Below are 10,248 nucleotides of genomic sequence, written 5' to 3' on the forward strand. Positions count from 1 at the left end.
CACACCACTGGTGCCTGGCTGCCAGCTGGCTGTGGCACCATTCACCACCACTCTCTGGGCTCAGCCTCCAGCCAGTTCCTAACCCAGCTCAGAGTGCTCCCATCCAAGCCATGCGCTGATAGCTTGGCCAGGAATCATCCAGTCCAACCCCTCTGCCAGAGCAGGGTCACCCAAGACAGGTCACACAGAACATATCCAGGTGGATTCTGAAAGTCTCCAGAGAAGGAGACTCCACAACCTCTCTGGGCAGCCTGCTCCAGGCCTCCAGCACCCTCACAACAAAGAAGCTCTCAGTCTCTCTTCACAGGAGCTGTAAGTGAACTTCTTAATACTTGGAGTACAAGGAATGTGACGCTAGGCTTGTGAGAAATCTTTCTGGAGAGCAGGGGGCAGGCCTGGCCATGCAAAGGCTCTTTTGCTTTCTCCTACTCTGTCCTCTGAAGACACTTGCATTTGCTGAGTCTTACCTACCAAGGTCTTCATCAGTGCTACCATTTCCTGGTTTATCACAAGAACAAAAGTTATGACCAAGCAAGAGTGGAAAACCAAAACAGCTGTTACAGAGTTCATCTTCCTGGGGTTAGTATCATAGCATCAGTCAGGGTTGGAAGGGAGCACAAGGATCATCTAGTTCCAACCCCCTTGCCACTAGATCAGCCTGGCCAGAGCCTCATCCAGCCTGGGCTTAAACACCTCCAGGGATGGGGCCTCAACCACCTCCCTGGACAACCCATTCCAGGGCTTCACCACTGTGGTGGGTTTGGAAGGATAAGGCTGAGAAGCCTCCTCCCTTCCCCCTTTGTAAAGTAAAAGGGAAAAAAAATTGAAGGGAAAGGAAAAAAAAACTCGCAAGCTGAATTAGCAAAGCAGTGGAGCTATATTTACAAAGCGATGTAGGGTTTGCAGGGGATTATTTACAAATTTACAATATCTACAATATATACAAAGATATACAACAGAGTAACACAGAAATGAGAGTGCCCCCCTCGGCAGAGAGGGGTCCCCCACCTCCGCTCTCCCCTCTCTTCCCCCCCTTTCCCCAGAATGGGATAGAAAGAGAAAGAGAAGAGAGGAAAAAAAAGTTAGAAGCAGTTCGTGTTAATTGGAAGGGAGTTAGTATACAGGCCTGTTATCTGGTTTTCAAGGCCGAGGCCTTGGCAGAAAGCCCAGCACAGGCAAAGCTGCTGCACGAAGCAAAGACGGAAGCAAGACTGATAGAAAAGTCGTGGAAATGTCCAGTTCACTCCCAGTTCCGAAAAGTGCTTCCTCCCACTTCACCAATGAAATTAGTTTAGACTATTCCTTCCGTTTACCAACTTCCGTCCACCATATTCTCTTTCTTAAGGGGGCAACGTCAACCGGCCACAGTCCACCCCTTCTAAACAATTTCATTGGCTGTTCATACTGTCCATCTAATCCAAAACGATGTTTACAGTTCGTGAGTAAAGTTCATAGTCCATTCCGGCTATGCTCAGATGTAGATGATTCAAAAGTCCAAGAAAATCAGAAAATGAGAAAAATGGAAAACAGTTCATTTCTTCGCCGACGAAGCAAAGAAAAGGGAAACAGGGATTCTCAGGGTCTCTTAGTTGACTCAGGGCTCTCAGGGATCTCAGGGTTCGTGCACCGTAGATTCCTCGTTGATTCTTCCTTTGGACGCGATGTAGCTATACAACAGTTTGAAATTAACCTCTTTCAGCTAAAGTTAAATTTCTTTGTGGAATACACTGAATTTCACCATTCTCTTGCATTACCCAATAAGTGTGACCCGGACCTTCAGCTGAAACCACCCCTCGGACAGGTTTAGCCTCTCCTGAGGGTGAAAATACCCAAACAGTTTTACCTAACAGATTCTTTTCTCTAACAACAGGAACTCTATCACCTTCTACTTTCCGTAGCAAATCTGAATGTGCAGGTCCAGCTCGGTTCACTGAACCTCTACTATTTACCAGCCAGGTTGCTTGTGCTAAATGTTTTTCCCAGTTTTTCAAAGATCCACCTCCCATGGCTTTGAGAGTGGTCTTCAACAAACCGTTGTAGCGTTCAATCTTCCCTGAAGCTGGTGCATAGTAGGGAATGTGGAATATCCACTCAATACCGTGCTCTTTTGCCCAGTTCTTTACAAGGTTGTTCTTGAAATGAGTTCCGTTGTCTGACTCAATCCTCTCTGGAGTTCCGTGTCTCCACAGGATTTGTCTCTCCAGACCGAGAATGGTGTTGCGTGCAGTTGCATGTGGAACTGGATAAGTTTCCAACCATCCAGTGTTTGCCTCTACCATAGTAAGCACGTATTGCTTACCAGAACGAGAACGTGGTAGAGTGATGTAGTCAATCTGCCAAGCTTCACCATACTTGTACTTAGACCATCTGTCACCATACCACAAGGGCTTAAGTCGTTTTGCCTGCTTAATAGCAGCACAAATGTCACAGTCATGGATGACTTGCGTGATAGCATCCATGGAAATGTCTATGGATCTGTCACGAGCCCATTGGTATGTTGCATCTCTGCCTTGATGTCCTGACGAATCGTGAGCCCACCGAGCTAAGAATATCTCACCTCGGTGTTTCCAGTCGAGATCAAGATTAGAGTCCATGTCTACTTGAGAAACTCTTGCAGCTAGATCTGCCTGATGGTTGTGTTGCTGTTCCTCAGTAGCTTTGCTCTTAGGAATGTGAGCATCGATGTGTCTCACTTTCACTGGAATTCTCTCGATTCGATCAGCAATGTCCTGCCACAGGTTGGCTGCCCAAATGGGTTTTCCTTTTCTCTGCCACCCACTCTTCTTCCAGTTCTTTAGCCAACCCCACAGAGCATTGGCTACCATCCATGAGTCGGTGTAGAGATAAAGCTTTGGCCATCTCTCACGTTCAGCTACGTCGAGAGCTAGCTGGACAGCTTTTACCTCTGCGAACTGACTGGATTCTCCTTCTCCATCTTTTGCTTCTGCAACTCGGCGTGTTGGACTCCACACTGCAGACTTCCACCTTCGCTTGTTTCCAACAAGACGACAGGAACCGTCTGTGAACAAAGCATATTTCTTTTCATCATCAGAAAGGTCATTGTAAGGAGGAGCTTCCTCAGCACGAGTCACTTTCTCCTCTGGAGGTTTAGCACAGTTGATGCCTTCAGGCCAACTTGAGATCACCTCCACTAGACCAGGTCTTTCAAGATTTCCCATTCGAGCTCTCTGTGTTATCAGAGCCATCCACTTAGACCAGGTTGAGTCTGTGGCATGATGTGGTGTGGATCCCTTGCCTTTGAACATCCAATTCAAAACTGGTAATCTGGGAGCTAAGAGAAGTTGTGATTCAGTTCCAATTACTTCAGAAGATGCTTTCACTCCTTCATAGGCAGCTAAGATTTCTTTCTCTGTTGGAGTATAATTAGCCTCTGAACCTCTGTAACCTCGACTCCAGAAACCAAGAGGTCGTCCACGTGTCTCACCTGGAGCTTTTTTCCACAAGCACCAGGTTGGACCATTGTCACTTGCAGCCGTGTACAAAATGTTCTTAATGTCTGGACCATCTCGGACAGGTCCCAGACCCATTGCTTGAACTATCTCTTGCTTTATCTGGTCAAAGGCTGCTTGTTGTTCAGGTCCCCAGTGGAAATGGTTTCTCTTTCGAGTCACATCATACAGAGGTTTCACAATCTGACTGTATCCAGGAATGTGCAGTCTCCAAAATCCCACTATCCCCAAGAAACGTAGGGTCTCTTGCTTGTTTGTGGGACTTGCCATGGTAGAGACTCTATTTACCACATCCACTGGAATGTGTCGGCGTCCATCCTGCCATCGCACTCCCAGAAATTGAATCTCTGTGGTAGGTCCTTTCACCTTGTCTCGCTTGATGGCAAAACCTGCATTCAGAAGAATGTCAATGATTTTGTTACCTTTCTCGAAGACTTCCTCAGCAGTTTTACCCCAGACGATGATGTCATCGATGAACTGGATGTGTTCTGGAGCACCGCCTTTCTCCAGAGCATCGTGGATCACTGCATGACAGATGCTTGAGCTGTGGGTCCAGCCCATTGGCAATCTGTTGAAAGTGTACTGGATTCCTCTCCAGGTGAAAGCAAACTGAGGCCTGCATTCCTCTGCTATGGGAATAGAGAAAAATGCATTAGCAATGTCTATGGTAGCATACCATTTGGCCTCTTTGGATTCCAGCTCATACTGTAGCTCCATCATGTCTGGTACTGCTGCACTCATAGGTGGTGTCACTTCATTTAGGGCTCGGTAGTCTACTGTCAGACGCCAGTCTCCATTCTGCTTCCGCACAGGCCACACTGGACTGTTGAAAGGTGAATGAGTTTTGCTGATGACTTTCTGACTTTCCAACTGACGAATCAGATTCTGAATGGGCAACAAAGAGTCACGGTTGGTTCTGTATTGTCTGTGATGCACAGTCTGAGAAGCAACCGGCAATTTAATGTCCTGTATCTTATGTTGTCCCACAACTGCAGATTCATCAGAAAGTTCAGGTCTGGCTGACAGCTTCAATTTTTGTCCATCAATTTCTATAGAAGCTACTCCAAAAGCCCATTTGTAACCTCTAGGGTCTTTGAAACGCCCTTCTCTCAGAAAATCAATTCCCAAAATACAAGGTGCATCAGGTCCGGTCACAACTGTATGCTTCCTCCATTGTTTACCAGTTAGACTTATATTAACCTCTACCTTACTTAACTCTTGAGATCCACCAGTGACTCCCAGAATAGTTATAGACTCTGATCCCTGATAATTTGATGGTATTATGGTGCACTGAGCTCCTGTGTCAACCAAGGCCCTGTACTTCCGAAATTGTGAAGTGCCAGGCCACTGGATGTACACATCCCAATAGATTCTGTTATCTCAGTTATCCCTCTCCTCCCCCTGGCGGGAGGCAGGGCACCACTACTTATGGGGAACATGCGCACATGTGCATTGCACATATTGTGCAGGGTTATAACTTTGCGTGTTATAACTGGAGCCACTGTTGGAGCCATAAGAGTTGTTCTGGGGAACTGTGGAAGTAACAGCTACCCTTCTGGTATTGCTACCACGGGTTCTGCCACTTTGCAATTCCCTCAGTCTCCTGAAAAGATTAGAAGTTGGTTGGCCATCCCAGCGGTTCATATTCTCACCAAACTGATCACGCAGAGTTATCCAAATAGTTCTACGTGATTGCCTTGGTGGTCTGTTTTGGAATGACCTGTTTTGGAATGTCCTGTTTTGGAATGACCTCCTTGGAGGACGTGTATTCCTCACAGATGAGACTTGTACCCACCTGGAGGAAGAATTGAAATTATCCCTTTGTGCCAATTGGGATATGGAGTTTCTAAATTCATCTTTTAACTCTCTTATGCAATTCTGTATATCACCAGACATCGTTTTAATGGCCGAAACCAAAGAACCACGTGTCATGCTATCCTCCAATTGTCTCATTTGATCACTGAATTGGCCAACCGTAGGAGAAGCTCCACCATAACTTCTTGACACAATTCTGCTTGCCAGAATGTTTGCATAATTAGAAGGAGCAAGCTTGATAATCTTTTTAGCAAGACCAATACCCACAGGAACGTCATCAGGATTCAGAGTTTCATGTTCACCATAGAGTAGCTCTCTAACAGCAAATTCTCTCAAGCGCTTAATTCCCTCATCTATGGTAGTCCAGGGTTTAGGATTCCATGGAAGATCATCTCGGGAAGGGTACCTCAGGGCAACCGCTATTAAAAGGCGTATCCACAGATTAACCTTACCGAGAGCTTCGCCTAGATGTCTATCTATTCCATTGTCCCTTGAGAGAGTTCCTAACTGAGCTGCTGACTTGTCTCCAACTGTTAGAGCTGAAGCACCTGTATCATAACACCTACTAAGCCAAGCTAGAACTGGCTCCTTATCTGCCCTGGTGAAATCTTTACGGACATTTCGCAATTCTTCCCGTGGTGACGAACAGTCTGTAATATCATCTTCATCTTCATCTCCCTGAATTCTTTGCCCGTATAATCCTGCTGTCATTCTCCTAAGGATCTCTTTAAGCTGAGAACCACCTTTGCCAGCTGCTTTCCTAGCTTCATCTCTATCCTGCTTTGATCTCACTAGGTTAGCTAGATCTTTAAAACAAACCTTCTCTTCCTCCTGAGCAGGATCTTTTAGAGCAGAGGGCCCCTCACCAGGATCAGTCTCCTCCTCTTCTTCTCCATCTTTGCCCTTTCCAGCTCTAGTCTTTAAAGGAGCCACCTTAACTGGAGCTGTGTTCGAATTTACAGCCACCTTAATGGAAGCTGACAGGTCCTGAGATAAATCAGCTGCTGGGGCAGTGACTTCCGGTCCCACCGAGGGAGTGGGTGGAAGTGATGTTGCTCCGTTAATGGCCGACGGAGAAGAAGAAGAAGGAGAAGGAGTGGGAGAAGGAGTAGGCGCCATGTTGATACCAGCCGATGCCCTTGGCTGCTTGCTAGAATCAGCAAAGTCATTTAGAACTGCCTTACCAATTAATTTTTTAGCCTTCTTTTTAACTGACACGGGTTCTCCACAGTCCTCGTCACTAGATGACTCTGGGACTGATCGAGAGCCACGGCGTTTTCTTTTTGATCTAGTTTTAATAACAAAACAAGCTCTGGACACCTTTCTCTCTCGCCGCAGAGAGAACAGTAAATATGCAATTACCATCACCAGCAACAGATTTATACACATCAAATAAATCACTTTTGGATCCCAGGCATCACCTAAAGTTACTGTCTCCTCAGGCGGAATCTTAAAACTCTTTATCTCAATTGGGAGAGTGGTGGAGGTAACATTCCTGTATCTCACTGGCCATAAAATATTAATACATTTTCCATACCATAATTTAACTTTATACATAACCCACATATAAATTGTCCGCACCAAATATTTACCCAGGTAATCCAAAATCAAACCCAAACAATATCTGTAAACCAGAGCCCCAAAAATTGAAAAGAATAATTGCTCCACAAACCACAATAGCTTCATGTTTGCTAATTCAGCTAGAAAAACACTAAATCAATCAAATAATAAATTGAACTAATTATCTGCCCCACGTTGGGCGCCAATAAAAAAATGTGGTGGGTTTGGAAGGATAAGGCTGAGAAGCCTCCTCCCTTCCCCCTTTGTAAAGTAAAAGGGAAAAAAAATTGAAGGGAAAGGAAAAAAAAACTCGCAAGCTGAATTAGCAAAGCAGTGGAGCTATATTTACAAAGCGATGTAGGGTTTGCAGGGGATTATTTACAAATTTACAATATCTACAATATATACAAAGATATACAACAGAGTAACACAGAAATGAGAGTGCCCCCCTCGGCAGAGAGGGGTCCCCCACCTCCGCTCTCCCCTCTCTTCCCCCCCTTTCCCCAGAATGGGATAGAAAGAGAAAGAGAAGAGAGGAAAAAAAAGTTAGAAGCAGTTCGTGTTAATTGGAAGGGAGTTAGTATACAGGCCTGTTATCTGGTTTTCAAGGCCGAGGCCTTGGCAGAAAGCCCAGCACAGGCAAAGCTGCTGCACGAAGCAAAGACGGAAGCAAGACTGATAGAAAAGTCGTGGAAATGTCCAGTTCACTCCCAGTTCCGAAAAGTGCTTCCTCCCACTTCACCAATGAAATTAGTTTAGACTATTCCTTCCATTTACCAACTTCCGTCCACCATATTCTCTTTCTTAAGGGGGCAACGTCAACCGGCCACAACCACTCTCATGGTGAAGAACTTCCTCCCCACCTCCAGCCTGAATCTCCCCACCTCCAGCTTCATTCAATTCCCCCTAGTCCTATCGCTACCTGAGATCCTGAGCAGTCCCTCCCCAGCCTTCTTGTAGGCCCCCTTCAGAAGGCCCCCTTCAGAATGGAATGGTTCAGGAATGGCCCTGAGCTGGATTCTCTTCCTGTTGTTTCTGTCCACCTATAGCACAACCATAATTGGAAACATCATCACCACTGAGCTGACAGCATCTCACATCAGCACCCCAGACCCCCATGTACTTCTTCCTGAGCAATCTGTCCTGCTTGGAAATCTGCTACAGCTCAGATGTCTTGCCAAGGAAGTTGCTTAGCTATCTGAGTGGAAACAGAAGTATCTCAGCCTGGATATGCCTCACATAATACTATTTCTTTGGCTCCCTGGCAGCTGCAGAGTGCTACCTCCCGGCGGTGATGTCCTATGACCGGTACCCAGCGGTGTGCAAGCCCTGCCCTGCCCTGCCCATCCCAGATGAGGGCAAGCTCTGCCTCCAGCTGCCTGCTGCATCCTGCCACAGTGGCTTTCTAGCGAATTCTGTACTGGCAGATCTATTTGGGCCTAATGAAACAGAACACTTCTTCTGTGCCTCCTTGCTCATCCTGGAGCTGCCCTGAAGCGTGGCAGCAGCTCTCATCTCTGCTGCGGCAGGCGAGTGCTCGCTACCTCGCTTTCTGCTGACCTTCTCATCACATCTCTGCGTCACCATCACAGTCATGATGGTTTCTTCTGCCACTGGAAGGAAAAGGGCCTTTTCTACTTGCTCCTCACACCTTACTCTGGTGATTCTTTTTTACTGGTCAATATTAATCATAGTATCATAATATCAGTCAGGGGTTGGAAGGGACCACAAGGATTGTCTAGTTCCAACCCCCCTGCCATGGGCAGGGACACCCCACACTAGATCAGGCTGGACAGAGCCTCATCCAGCCTGGGCTTAAACACCTCCAGGGATGAGGCCTCAACCACCTCCCTGGACAACCCATTCCAGGGCTTCACCACTCTCATGGGGAAGAACTTCCTCCTCACCTCCAGCCTGAATCTCCCCACCTCCAGCTTCATTCCACTCCCCCTAGTCCTATCACTGCCTGATATCCTGAGAAGTCCTTCCCCAGCCTTCCTGTAGCCCCCTTCAGATACTGGAAGGCCACAATTAGGTCACCTCAGAGCCTTCTCTTCTCCAGACTGAACAGCCCCAACTCCTTCAGTCTGTCCTCACAGGAGAGGTGCTCCAGCCCTCTGCTCATCCTCCTGGCCCTTCTCTGGACACCTTCCAGCACCTCCACATCCCTCTTGGAATAGGGGCTCCAGAACTGGAGGCAGTACTCCAGGTGGGGTCTCCCCAGAGCTGAGCACAGGGGGAGAATCACCTCCCTTGCCCTGCTGGCCACACTTCTCCTGCTGCAGCCCAGGCTCTGGTTGGCTTTCTGGGCTGCAAGTGCACACTGAGAGCTCCTGGTGAGCTTCTCCTCCCCCAGCACCCCCAAGTCTCTCTCCTCAGGGCTGCTTTCCAGCCAGTCCCTGCCCAGCCTGTATGTAGTGTATGTAATGCACCTGCAGACACTTTTGCTGTTCCACTTGCTGTCCCTGCCTACATTTAATCCTAACTGAGCTTCAGCTTTCCTCAGCAGGTCTCCTGCTGCTCAGGCAGCTTCCTTACATTCCCCATTCCAGCTATCCTCTCTCCCACTCCTTGCACAGACTCTTTTTATGTGACAGTGTGTCCAGGAGCTCCCTGCTCATCCTGGCAGAGCTTCACATTGAGAATCACACTTTGTTGTTCGAACTTTAGTTAAATTACCATTTTTAACCTCATTACTCACTGTATTGGTTCTGCAACACCAGACAGTTGTTAACTTTCATTAAATTGTCCCCAGTCTGCAACAATACCATGGGAGATGTTTTGTCCTCAGAGCAACGTGGTAATGAATCCAGAGAGGGGCTGCTGTCTCAAGAAGCGGTGTAAGATGATATATAGCTTAGAACAGCTGCACCTCACTCTTTTCTAGGGATCCTACAAGTACAGGCCTGAAGTGGGGTCCCACAGGAAGGAAAAAGTATCCCAGTATCTGGAATATGCAGTCATGGAACTGCTGGAGCAGGTCCAGAGGAGGCCACCAAGATGAGCAGAGGATGGAGAACCTCCCCTGTGGGGCCAGGCTGGGAGAGTTGGGGCTGTGCAGCCTGGAGAAGAGAAGGCTCCAGGCTGACCTCAGAGAAGCTTTCTAGTAGCTGAAGGGCTCCAGGAGAGCTGGGGAGGAACTTCTGACAAGGGCTGGGAGGGACAGGCTGAGGGACAATGGCTTTGAGCTGGGAGAGGATAGGCTGAGAGTGTAGAGGAGGAAGAAATTGTTGGCAGTGAGGCTGGGGAGACTCTGGCACAGGTTGCCCAGGGAGGCTGTGGCTGCCTCCTGCCTGGAGGTGTTGAAGGCCAGGCTGGATGAGGCCCTGAGCAGCCTGTGCTGGTGGGAGGTGTCCCTGCCCATGGCAGGGGGCTGAAACTGAATGATCTTTAAAGATCCTTT

At 47.7% G+C, this 10,248-nt stretch overlaps 1 pseudogene; it reads left to right on the forward strand.

Annotated features, from left to right (window-relative positions):
* The first annotated feature begins 523 nt into the window (after nt 1-523).
* LOC137459017 (olfactory receptor 5AP2-like) lies at nt 524-8,547 on the forward strand (annotated as a pseudogene).
* The last annotated feature ends 1,701 nt before the right edge of the window (nt 8,548-10,248 follow it).

The sequence above is a fragment of the Melanerpes formicivorus genome, unplaced genomic scaffold, assembly GCF_026170545.1.
Source record: "Melanerpes formicivorus ecotype bairdi unplaced genomic scaffold, bMelFor1.0.p_v2 SCAF_309, whole genome shotgun sequence".
NCBI lineage: Eukaryota > Metazoa > Chordata > Aves > Piciformes > Picidae > Melanerpes > Melanerpes formicivorus.